The following is a 4840-nucleotide window of genomic DNA, read 5'->3' on the forward strand; positions in this document are numbered from 1 at the left end:
ACTATAAACTACAGACAGATCAGAGAAATTAAACAAGAGGCATTGAGTTATGGGACCAAATGAACGGCTTACAATACATAAAGCATATATACTACAGAACAGAACTGGTTCAAAAAACAGGTACAAAGAGTTAAACTTTACGCATTGAGATTTGGGACCAAAATGCTAGTTAAGAGACATTAAGCTAATAGTTGAGCGTAACAATTCACATATGCTGAAAAATCACATTCGGTTTTTTAACCAAAGTTCCAAAACCGTAGATGAACATCAGAACAATCAAAATCTGAAATAATTGATGGAAAGAGTAAGAGAGTTACCGATTGTGTTGTTTGAACATACTTCAAGTTGAAGTCAAAACTGCAGTATTTAATCTTCTTGGCCTATGTATATCTGTATATACTATCTGCTATATGTTTTTTCCACCCATCACTGTTGTGGCTTTTATGTTTTTGTTAGAACAAGTATGAAAACTGAAGCAATAGGCGATGACTTGAAAACAAAACATGAACAGGTGCAGAGGAAGGTTAGTGTTAAATGATCAAAAGCAACTCTACTAGCTTATCAAATGATCAAAAACACGTCAAGCAATACTATATACTAAAGAATAGAACTTAAGATACAGAGAAATAGACCCGCAAAGCGGAGAACCCTGGATTACAAAAAAAAAAAAAAAAAAAGATACAGAGAAATATAAAATTAGGCATTTACGTTAACACAACAGAGATAAAATCGTTAGGCACTGAACAAGTTCTCATCTACAGAACCGAACATGTTCAAAACGCTAGCAAAGAGACATTAAGTTAATAGTTGAGCGAACCAATTCACATATTCCAAGAAGTCCATTCAGTATCTTAAGTTCCAGAACCTTAGATGAACATCAGACCATTCAAAACAAAATCTGAAATGCCACATGTAATGATTGATGGAAAGAGTAAGAGAATTACTGATAGTGTTGTTGGACGAACTTCAAGTTGAAGTAGAAAACTGCAGTATGTAATCTGTCTATATGTATATACTATATCTGACATATGTATTTTCCTCCCATCACTTTTGGGTCTTGTCATAGGTGATAAGAACCTGCTTTCCCCATGTATCACCTTTCAAAAATGCTCGGTTGTTGTTGAGAATAGAACGCAGACTATGTGGCAGATCATAGCCCGCTTCGTTAAACGTCTTGATCAATCGTTGAACAACATAATTGCCGTAGCTGTGAGTGACAAGCGACATGATCTCTCCATCAATTTCTTCAGCAATGATAAGGCACCAAGGAAAATATCCAGAATCAAAGCATGCTTGCACAAAAAAGTTGGAGTATGATTCTTGAGAGAGAAAAAAGAAGTGCCCGCACAGCTTTGCAATGATATCGGTTCCACCATTTTGATGGGGGTTCCTCGTGTATCTTTTAAGGACATAGCAACTGTGAAAAAGAATCAAAAGAGACATCAGAATGAATCAAGATTCAACAGTAAAAGCAGACTGAATGCAAATTGGAGGGAGAAACTTACGCTCTCCCGTTTGGGATCAAGCACCAAAGGTCGTTTTTGAAAGCCCCGGCAAGATTCACACCAAATGAGTCGACAATTGTACAGAGATTGTTGAATGAATGGTTGATTGAAAGGTTGAAGAAATGGGTTGCAATTTCCGTTTAAACGACCTGGTTTATATTCAAGAGAAATTTACCACCTATGACACTTTATGACTTATCAATTACTGTTGGAGACACAATTGACTTTGCACACACATTATACATGGATAAAGACACAAAAATCATTCATCTTAACCAAACTAAACTTTTTCAACTTTGTATAAACAAGACCAATGGACACGCACACACTCCCTAACACGTGTGAAAACCTTTGAATAATGTAAATCAAATCTCACACAAAGTTCAATCGTCTTCAATTTTGCTCACCTTTAGATTCCCGATGCTTCCTTCAAATCCAGCAAAACCATTGTCAGATCTAGAAGCGAGATTGTGAGATTAATCTAGAAGCCACACGGCAAGGATCTCCGTCACCGACGCTGTAACTTCAATGGTAAGTGTATTGGGAGAGGGATGAAAAAGTTGGAGGACAAGAAGAGACGAAGACGGCGAACATGTCGGAAGCGGTGATGGCGGAAGCAGATGAGGATGTGAAGAACTGGAAGCGATGATGAAAGATGCGGAGGAGAGCCTAGAACTGAGGTTGGGGAGATGGCGGATGCGGCGGTGGAGAGGTTAATTAATAGAGTGACAAAGAGTGGGTTTCAGGCTAAGAGGAGAGCTTCTGGGATGGGAGAGGCTTCCTCCTTCCCCAAAAGATACGTATTTTGGTTTTGGATCAAGATAGGCTCTGGTTGTTACTCTGTCCACAGTCCGCTCGTCCACGCCTTTGTCAAAGGCATCATGTACACACATCCCCTGTACACAACTTCTCTTTACCCAACTCTCCTATCCACACCTCCCATGTCCACACACCTAGACTAAGAACAACTTCATGGTCTATATTTTGTTATTATGGTAAATGAAAAACCAGATCCATAAGTCATCCGTCCACAAATTGTCTGTCCATAATTCACATGTCCACATAATTAGAACTCATGTCCAGACATTGTTTATCCACAAAAAATTATTTATTAATTATTAAAATTATTAAAATGGATGTCAAAGTACAAAGGAAAAAAAATTAGAACAAACTATACCAAATATATTTACTTATGTATTTTAAATTTTGAAATACACTCAAAATAAGACATAAGGGGTGAATATATAATAAAAATAAAAACTAATAATGTAATACAATCTTATTATCTACCGTTGGATCTTGTTGCTTCTAATGAAATCTAAAGGCATGCAAATCTCAAATATAAAATCGTTACACACCTGTTAGATTTCCTTAGGCAAATTTAAACTTGTGGTTCAGATTAAGACACAATACCAAACTTTTTTAATGTCCACAATTCAGCTGGGTTACTTTAACCTAACCATACAAAACACAACTAACTGGGTTTGAGGGCATAAAGGTCAGAAAAAGGACAGCTGTCCAAAAAAAGTGTCCCAACAGCCCAATGTGTCTATATATGTTAAAAGAACTCAAACTGTGCCTTAGATGGTAAACAACTCTATATTCAAAGAAGAATCAAAACTAAGAATTCTACATCAAACCAAGAAAAATAAAAGCAAAAAGAAACTGTACCTTCATGTCATGAGGACTGAAGATGGTGAAAAGCTGATCGAAAAGGGGTTTAATGTCTTCATCTAGGGTTAGCAACTCGCACACTAAGCTCACAAAGAGATGAAGCAGTTGAATCTTCTTCCAAAGAGACATTGGAAGAAGATTAAGCAAACATCTGAACCTGAAAATCACAAAAATTGAACAAATTGAAGCTGAGCTACGAGGCACCAAGGCCAAGATCCAGAGTCAAAACAAGCTTGCACAAAGTAGTTTGAATAGGTTTCTTGAGACAGAAATAAGAAGTGTCCACAGAGCTTTCCTATGAGAACTATTCCACCATTTGGAGGGGGGGAGGGAGGGGGGGGGGGAGGGATTTCTCATGAACCTTTAAAGAAGAATGCTTTTACAAAAGAAGCAAATCGAAAACATCAAAATCACTCAATATTCAACAAAAAGAAAGAATCTGAATGCACATTGTAGAAGTTTAGTTCCCCTATTGTTAAGTAGTTAGAATGAAAGAAACATAATATTGATTAAAGTTTATCAACATACTAGATTAAACCAAAGATATAGTGGACATAACAAGAAGAAAAACTTTCATTCGGTGTTTTCTATTTGAGAAACTATTTCTTTTTCTATGTGTTCTCTCACTCTTTATTCTCTTTGCTTGTTTCAAATGCTAAGTTTTGGTTATCCTTTCGCCTCTCTGCTAAATACTCCCTCCGTTTCTAAATGCAAATAGTTTTAGCAAAAAAGAGTTTGTTTCACAATATAAGTAGTTTACATATTTCAATGCATCTTTTTCATTTATTGGATATTGTGTGACCAATGAAATAATGTTAGGTATTTAATAATTGGTTGAATTAATTGGTTAAATGATATATTCTTTTAAATAACAATTTTCTAAATATTCGTGCTTTTAAAGAAAACTACTTACAATTAGAAACGAATGGAGTAATAAGTTGTTATTTTTTTTGTTTTAAAGAGTGTCGCTTTAACATTTTTTATTGTTGCACAAAAAATATCGTTTTAGAATTTCAATGCAATTTATACTTACTTTTATTTTAATATTAATTGCAAAATACAATAATTTTATAATTAAAAAATATTTAACTCAAATACTATTTGTTAAATAGATATAAATAGTGAAAACAAAAGTGGATTGTCATTATTATTTTAATATGTGCGAAAATCTTCGAATGACACTTTTTATAAAAGGTAAGAAGTATTTGTTTATATCCAATTTTAAATGGGAAGAGACGCGCGTGTGTCTTTCATCATCGCACTCTAGGAAAATAGATTTACTTTATTTAAAAATGTTTGTTATTTCCCTATGAAACAACTATTTAATAATTTATCTATGCTTTTATAATCATTAACTCTATTCAGTTCCCAATACTCATGTCAGTTTTGTGGTTTCAATTCAGCCGCCAAATATAAGATTACATTTCCAGCAACATCAGGTTTTGTAATTTTGTTTCTCATGAGTATGAGCAAATAAATACTTAAAACAAACAGATTCATCAATTAATGGAAACACATCAACACATTTTGTTTATAACAAAATAGTATACCAAGTTTGTAGATTGATATAAGCAACTATATTCAACTTTTGTGCACATGTTGACAAAATAAATTATGATTTTTTGTTCCATTGATCAAATAGTACTATATTTTGGTACTAT

General features: G+C 34.3%; 1 non-coding gene across 1 annotated transcript; it reads right to left on the bottom strand.

Annotated features, from left to right (window-relative positions):
- Positions 1–1274: 1274 nt before the first annotated feature.
- LOC111206115 lies at positions 1275–3505 on the bottom strand. The gene is made up of 3 exons (XR_007328233.1): positions 1913–3505; positions 1506–1654; positions 1275–1417 (listed from the first exon to the last, which is right to left on the bottom strand). It is a non-coding gene; the product is annotated as an uncharacterized LOC111206115 (transcript).
- Between the last annotated feature and the right edge of the window lie 1335 nt (positions 3506–4840).

Source organism: Brassica napus, chromosome C9 (assembly GCF_020379485.1).
Source record: "Brassica napus cultivar Da-Ae chromosome C9, Da-Ae, whole genome shotgun sequence".
Lineage (NCBI taxonomy): Eukaryota > Viridiplantae > Streptophyta > Magnoliopsida > Brassicales > Brassicaceae > Brassica > Brassica napus.